We start from the raw sequence: 7063 nt of genomic DNA on the forward strand, positions 1-7063 counted from the left end.
GTAAATCGCCGCTTCTGGTGGCCTTCATTACACAAAGATGTAAAGGATTACGTACTTGCCTGTTCCGTCTGTGCCAGAAATAAGCCATCTCACCAACCACCAGCAGGCCTTCTTCAACCTTTACCCATTCCTAGACGCCCCTGGTCACACATCTCCATAGATTTCGTTACCGGACTTCTAGTTTCCAGAGGTATGACCACTATTCTCACTGTGATAGATCGTTTTTCTAAATCCTGCCATCTCATCCCTCTCAGAAAACTCCCCACGGCGTTCCAGACGGCACAACTTCTTATTAAACATGTTTTTCGACTCCACGGCATTCCTCAGGAGATCCTGTCAGACCGCGGCCCCCAGTTCACGTCACAAGTTTGGAGGCATTTCTGCTCGGCTCTTGATGCTAAACCCACCCTGACGTCGGGATATCATCCCCAATCTAATGGGCAAACGGAGAGAATGAATCAAGAGCTCGAGTCAACCCTAAGGTGCTTTACGTCCACCAATCCATCTGACTGGAGCCAGTTCCTGCCCTGGGTTGAATACGCACACAACACACACATCTCCGCAGCCACGGGTCTCTCGCCCTTTGAGGTTTCTTTGGGCTACCAACCCCCTCTCTTCCCTTCGGATGAGAAAGAGATAGCGGTCACCTCTGTTCGACATCACGTCCGTCGATGTAGACACATCTGGAATGCAACCATCTCCGCTCTCAACCGCACCGCTGAACAGAATCGCCGCTACGCTGACCGGAGGAGGGTTCCCGCCCCTCATTACGCCCCCGGGCAAAAGGTGTGGCTCTCTGCTCGTGACATTCCCTTGAAATCAATGTCTAAAAAACTCTCCCCCAGGTACATTGGTTCGTACAAAATTGAATCCGTCCTCAGTCCCACCGCTGTCCGTCTTCGCCTGCCTTCCTCCATGCGCATTCACCCCACATTCCACGTTTCCCGAGTTAAACCAGTCCGGACCAGTGCTCTATGCCCTCCCTCCAAGCCCCCTCCCCCCGCCCGAGACGTGGATGGGCACCCAGCCTACACTGTCCGCCGGGTCGTGGACTCCCGTCGGCGAGGTCGCGGGTGGCAGTACCTCGTCGATTGGGAGGGCTATGGCCCGGAGGAACATTCTTGGGTGCCCGGTTCTTTCATCTTGGATCCGGCCCTGATAACTGAGTACCGTTCTTCTTTGCCTTCTGTTTCTTTGGGACCGCCTGGTGGCGTCCGTTAGGGGGGGGTACTGTTAGAGGCTGGAGTTTTTGTAGAGAGCTGTTTTGTCCACCAGGGGGAGCCACAAGGAGGCTTCTGGAGGAGGATGGTCACCGCGCACCTGTGCGTTATCAGCCTCATCAACACCAGTATAAGAGGAGCGGGTGGCCAGTTTGCCGGCGCCGGAGTGTATACCTGTTTTGGTACCCTGAGCCCCTCTGAGCTTAGTTCTCTGAGAATTTATTCATGTACTCTGCTAATCTGAACCTTTTTTCCTCTGACCTTCTCTCAGGATTCCTCCCGTGGAACCGTCCCTCGTTTGACTACGGTCCGACTACCTGCCTGCCCTCCGACTATTCCCCGCCATCGGAACTCCTCTCTTGTGCAAGCCCCCGGACTCCAGCCTCTCTACAACCTACCTCCCTGGCGAAACTTCTTCATCTCTCCCAGTAAGCCCGCTCCATTCCTCCTCCCCCATAATTCCAACTACCCACTTACCTGTCATCTCTCCAGTCCTCAGATCACTAATGCCCCGGATCCAGTGGGGGCCGATCTAACTCACACTTCACTACTGTTGATCTGTTCATCAATAAATTTTATTTATCTGATTCCTCCATCTCCTGTTTGTGTTCTGCATGTGGGTTAAGCGAATAGCGTCCAACATGACAAATACTTTTTTTGGAAAAAGTTTTAGTTTCTAAAAAAGGTTTTTCTTTCTTAAAAAAAAAAATCCCAAATCTTTTCCGCCAGTATTTAAAAAAAATAAGTACTTTTTTTTTTCTAAAAAGAAATTTAAAAACAACATACAGACAACCATGCATGGTTATCAAAATTCTGATAAGATTTTGCATTTTTTCAGTGTAACGACTATAGCAACTACTGTAGCTTTGTATTTTATATTTCAATTGGTAATATTAGTCAAGCTTTTGCAGCAACATGTTTGGGAATCTCTTCAAAGACGAAATCTCCACCCTGTTAGGGACATGTAACAGCTTGTGAAACTTTGCCCGTAAGTTAGAGTGTGTGAGGAAGAGTGCTTACACACACACCCCTTTTCCTCCTGTTTTCCTGAGCTTGGCGGTGAGGGTGTGTGTGTCTGAGCGTGATTAATCCTTCACGAGACGCCGTGGCATTTGACTGGGCAGGAACGACCATGGGGCAATGCTTAGTCAGCACAGACATAAATCCATCTCACTGGCACAAAGAAGGGATGATGAACTGCAGTAGTGACCCCGACCACGAAGCTCAGATGAAATGTCTGCAGAAAAAAGATGTAAGCTGAGTTTAACGTATGGAAAACCTCAGAAACTCAAACTGGAGCGTGTTAAATTCAAGACAACTGCAGGCAAAACATCCTGTGGTCTTGTAGTTTATATAATACACAGTGTATTTGTAGAAGACGGGTTTATCACTTTGCATGTGTTAAAAATCAAAATGTAGAAAATTTAGACAAAATTTTCTACATTAATTGTTATTTACTAAAGGTAAAGTTTATTGTGTTTAACTGCACTGCAAAAACACAAAATCTTACCAAGTATTTTGTTGGTCTAGTTTCTAGCACACTTAGAATGAGACAAAACTAACTTAAAAGTAACTTATCAGCAAGATATTGGAGCTTGTTTTAAGTAAATAATTCCTTAATATTTCTGAAAACGTTCTATTTAAACTGGCGCCGTTACCTAGCAACGCCAGCCAAGCCCAGCCCGTTACCTAGCAACCAAATTCTAGTTCCATTGGCAGATTATTTAATTTGTAACAAGACATTTTTCACATGCTATAAGTGAAATAATTTGCCAGTGAAACTAATACTTTTAGTGCCACTTTGCAATAAAAATGTTATTATTTACCGAATGACACTTCATGACCAACGTCATAAACATTCATGACGTTGTGTCAGCCTTATGCACACCACTTCAAATAAAGTGTTACCAAAAATGGTAGCTGTTACAAAGCATCAACTTTAATCAGACGGGATTTGGAAACATTCAGAACTAAATAAAGCAAATCAAAGGAAATGTCTGCATTTAAAAAAAAAAACCTTAGGATCAGGGGTGGAGAATACCACAAATTATACTAAAGAAAGAGCAGCACTACTTCAATATATTTTAAAATAATATTTATAACTCCAGAGTAGGAACAGCATTTGGTAAAAGTGCCACTGCGTTAACACGGCTGTGATCCGGTGACTCTGTTTGGCTTCAGTCAACTTTGACCCCAGTTGTGAACCAGCCACCATCTCCCTGCTACAGCGGTCTTTCTGTCGCTTTCTTGTGATCTATTCGAAGCTGCAGCTGCAGGATGGAAAGATCAATACTTACTTGAAGGAAAAATGAGTCTGCGTCAGTCCAGAAGAATGGTGGAAGCAGAGAGAAGTTCACTGTGAGTTCAGAGGGTTGTGACTCAGCAGCTCGCTTCACTTCAGAGGCCTCCCAGGCTGCAGCAACACGAGACCCTGAAACAACATCCACTCTCATTACGACTCGCTGGAAGCTCCGGCTGCAAACCTGCTGATGGCATCCAGCCTTTGTGCTGCTGGCACAAACTGGCATGAAAAACACACACAGCTCTTGGATCTTCATGACAGTATCTTGGGACTCAGACGGGTTTATGAGGATAAGATCTGTTAGTTAAAACCAGAGGCTGAAACACCTGGAGGATGAGTTCAAATGGAGGTTAAAGTCTCTGTTTAATTTCATTTAAAAAATCTTTTCCTTATTCGTAAACAAGGAAAGGTTATGAAGCTTTACTAGGACGTTACTAATCTTAAATTATGTTTTCGACCAGTTAGCACACATACATTGTGCAATTCGGGTTCTTTCAGATTTGCTATTTGTCACACTTTAAAGGGGCAGTATCATGCATTTTCCAGGCATATAGAGCCATTTTATAGCACCATAAAGTAAACTAAATAAAAATGTGTCTATATAAAGATGCAATATATATATCAATTATGACTTAAAAGTAAGTTGACTTTGCTATTTAACACATTGAAATTGTGTCTCTGTCTCTTTAAAAAGTCCTTCTTTCTGAAACATCACAACATCTCTCCTCTATTAACCTTTTAACCACATTTTTACTGAGAAGTAGCTCGAATAATGAGTTCAGCAGATGTTTGCTAATTGCAGCTTACTAGTCTGAAGGAGCAAAGCGGAGCAGAGGTGTGCTGTGAGGCAGAAACTCGGTAGCTTGGAAACTGCTGCTCAGGTCCAACCAGGCGTTTTGCACAGCTGAATGGTTGCCATGGAGATTCAAGCATTTCTCAAACATGCATGAAAGCATCAAAGCAAAACTGAAGGAATAACATTATAACATGATGTAAAGCTAAAAATAAAAAAAGAGTTAACTCACAAAAGCAGTTTTCAAATATTTCAATTGTTAAGGAAAAAAGTTTCCCAAACGAGCCTGGATCTATGTGACAAAATCTTACATCTAATTACTATTGTGCTACTCTTGCAAAATCTGCATTAAACAACATAATAAGTGGCCATTAAAACTGTGCAAAAAGTACTGAGGAAAACGTTCTAGTTCCACTTTGTCAAATTATTCACTTACAACAAAACGTTTTCCCGATGTTATAAGTGAAATAATCTGCCAGTGGAACTAGAACTTTTTAAATATTAAGGAATTATTTACTAAAAACAAGCTCCTATTTGTTGCTGAAAAGTTACTTGTAGGCTAAGATAGTTTTGTGTAGTAAGATATTTGCACTAGAAACTTTACTTACTTGGTGATATTTGGTGTTTTTGCAGTGAAAAGAGAAAACCTACAACCGCTAAAATCTGTTTTGATTACATTTTGTGAAGAACGAAGTTGCGCTCAGTATCTTCTCCGGAGGTTTTCATGTTGTTTCCTTCAGAGGTTCTCGGTGCAGCGCCCCCACAGGCGAGGAGGGGAACAGTTTTTCAAAACGCGAACAACAGCTGAAAATGAAACGAAAGTTGACATTTTTGTCCCCAATCGAACCAAATCTACGAAGTGTGACAATACCGAAAGTGTGAGTGAAAGGTTGAGGCTGTCTTAGTAGGACATGCTCATGGATGTGTGTGTTTTGACCAGTCCCTCCACCAAACACACACATTTGTGAAGACAAACCAGCGACACAGAAAGAAAGGCCTGTCCAGCAAACTGCATCTGCAAAAACAACAACAATAAGAAAAAATGTAGAAGTGGAAAAAACCCAAGCAGAGAGTATTTTATTACCTGGAAGTGGGAAAATGAGTTTTGTCAACAAATGGCCCATCTATTTCCCCTCACAACAATGGCTCCATGGCATGTGATTTATCTTCTCTGTATTGGAAGCAATGGAGTGAGAACAGAAGGGAGGGAGGAGAGGAGAGGATGGACTCCTGCTGCCCTGAACAGTCTTTTGGGTGTAACCATGAAAATATGCTACATAGAGGGAGCAGAAATATGACAAAATCAGGAAATTATATCCTCATTTTACACGTCAGGCAGTAAGCACACACTGCTGTAGCCAGGATCAAACAATTATGAAAGCAAAGCTCAGTCACATGTAATAGAATCAGAATTCAGGCAAAGATTAAAGAGGAACTATTATTAAAAATTCACATTTTTCACACTTTTGTTCTTCCATTTGGGTCTCAACTGCTTTTAAAAAATAGTCCAAGCAAATTAAAATAACCCAACCAGCCGTTTGTTGTTTTTTTTGGCAAAAAGTACATTTTTTTGCCATCTGGAAAACAAGCCATTTTAATGCACCGTTGCCTAGCAACCCACATTGAGTTCCAGCACATTTGGTCAGCTTGTTTTACCGCTGTACAATGGCTGCAGGAACAGACAATAGTTTTGTTGTTGACTTACCGTCCAGAAACCATTGACTTTATTCTTGTTGATTGTGCAGGAGGCTCCACTTCTGCTTTTTAAAAGATGTATGGTTGTATAATTACACATCTGTTTGCAGCTATTTTTGCGTGTGTAGTCGCTGAATTCGGGGGCGTGACCAGCAGCAGACTATTTGGATTTAAAGTGACAGAGGCCCTAAAACAGCTCAGGAAGAACAGGGCAGACTAAAATCTCGTTTTCTAATCATTATTTTGTGCAAAAATAATGTAATAAACATGTTACATGTTGTTATGTTATGTGAAGCCCATAAGCATAAAAGGTCTCCTGTAAGCATCAAGTTGCACATTTAGAGAAAAGACTAGACTCCAAAGCATAACAATAACCGCTTGTTTGTCAATTTTGTAAAGCCCACCAGGCCTTTACCAGCTCTGCTGCTCCAACGTACTTACTGATTCTCTTTCCCGTCCTCAGAAAGGAACATTTCCCAATTTGTTTACTTTTAACGTCCAAATCCTTGTCTTGTTTTGCTTGCTGGGATGTTTTAGAGTTCAACGTTGCAGAAGCAATCCTGGAAAAAGTAGAAACTGCTGGGAGGCAGCAGCTCGTTTCTGTTTGACGAGCTGCCAGACGAGCTGCTTGGCAGCAAAGGCAGAAAAACCTGGAGGAAAACCAGCATTTCTAAGGTGGAACAGGAGCAGGATCCTGTGTAGGAGAAATTAACTTCGTCTAGCAGCGAGTTTCTGCTTCAGTGAAAAGAAGAACTAAAGGAAGCTGGTAGAGCTAAATTCATAAAGTGGGTTTGAAACTAAGATTTTCAGTCATAAGATGAAGTATTTCAGTACATTTTGGTAATTAAAGATCTTCCAGCACGGCTGTTTTTATAAGCTTCGTTCTGTGATGCTACATTTGGATAAAGACACCAAAGGAAATACTGTGGTTGCCCTAAATTATTAACACAACCAAGTTGATCAACTTTTTATGTAAGTAAACTAAACTGGCAATGAGAAGAAACTCCGAACATGTTGGAAAACCCTTTAAATGTTTCTCTGCAAGAAAAAGGA

General features: G+C 42.3%; 1 long non-coding RNA gene across 1 annotated transcript; it reads right to left on the reverse strand.

Annotated features, from left to right (window-relative positions):
- Window positions 1-1938: 1938 nt before the first annotated feature.
- LOC114159141 (uncharacterized) lies at window positions 1939-6751 on the reverse strand. The gene is made up of 5 exons (XR_003598550.1): window positions 6452-6751; window positions 5400-5588; window positions 4992-5330; window positions 3518-3651; window positions 1939-2457 (listed from the first exon to the last, which is right to left on the reverse strand). It is a non-coding gene; the product is annotated as an uncharacterized LOC114159141 (long non-coding RNA).
- Between the last annotated feature and the right edge of the window lie 312 nt (window positions 6752-7063).

This window comes from Xiphophorus couchianus, chromosome 15 (assembly GCF_001444195.1).
Source record: "Xiphophorus couchianus chromosome 15, X_couchianus-1.0, whole genome shotgun sequence".
Lineage (NCBI taxonomy): Eukaryota > Metazoa > Chordata > Actinopteri > Cyprinodontiformes > Poeciliidae > Xiphophorus > Xiphophorus couchianus.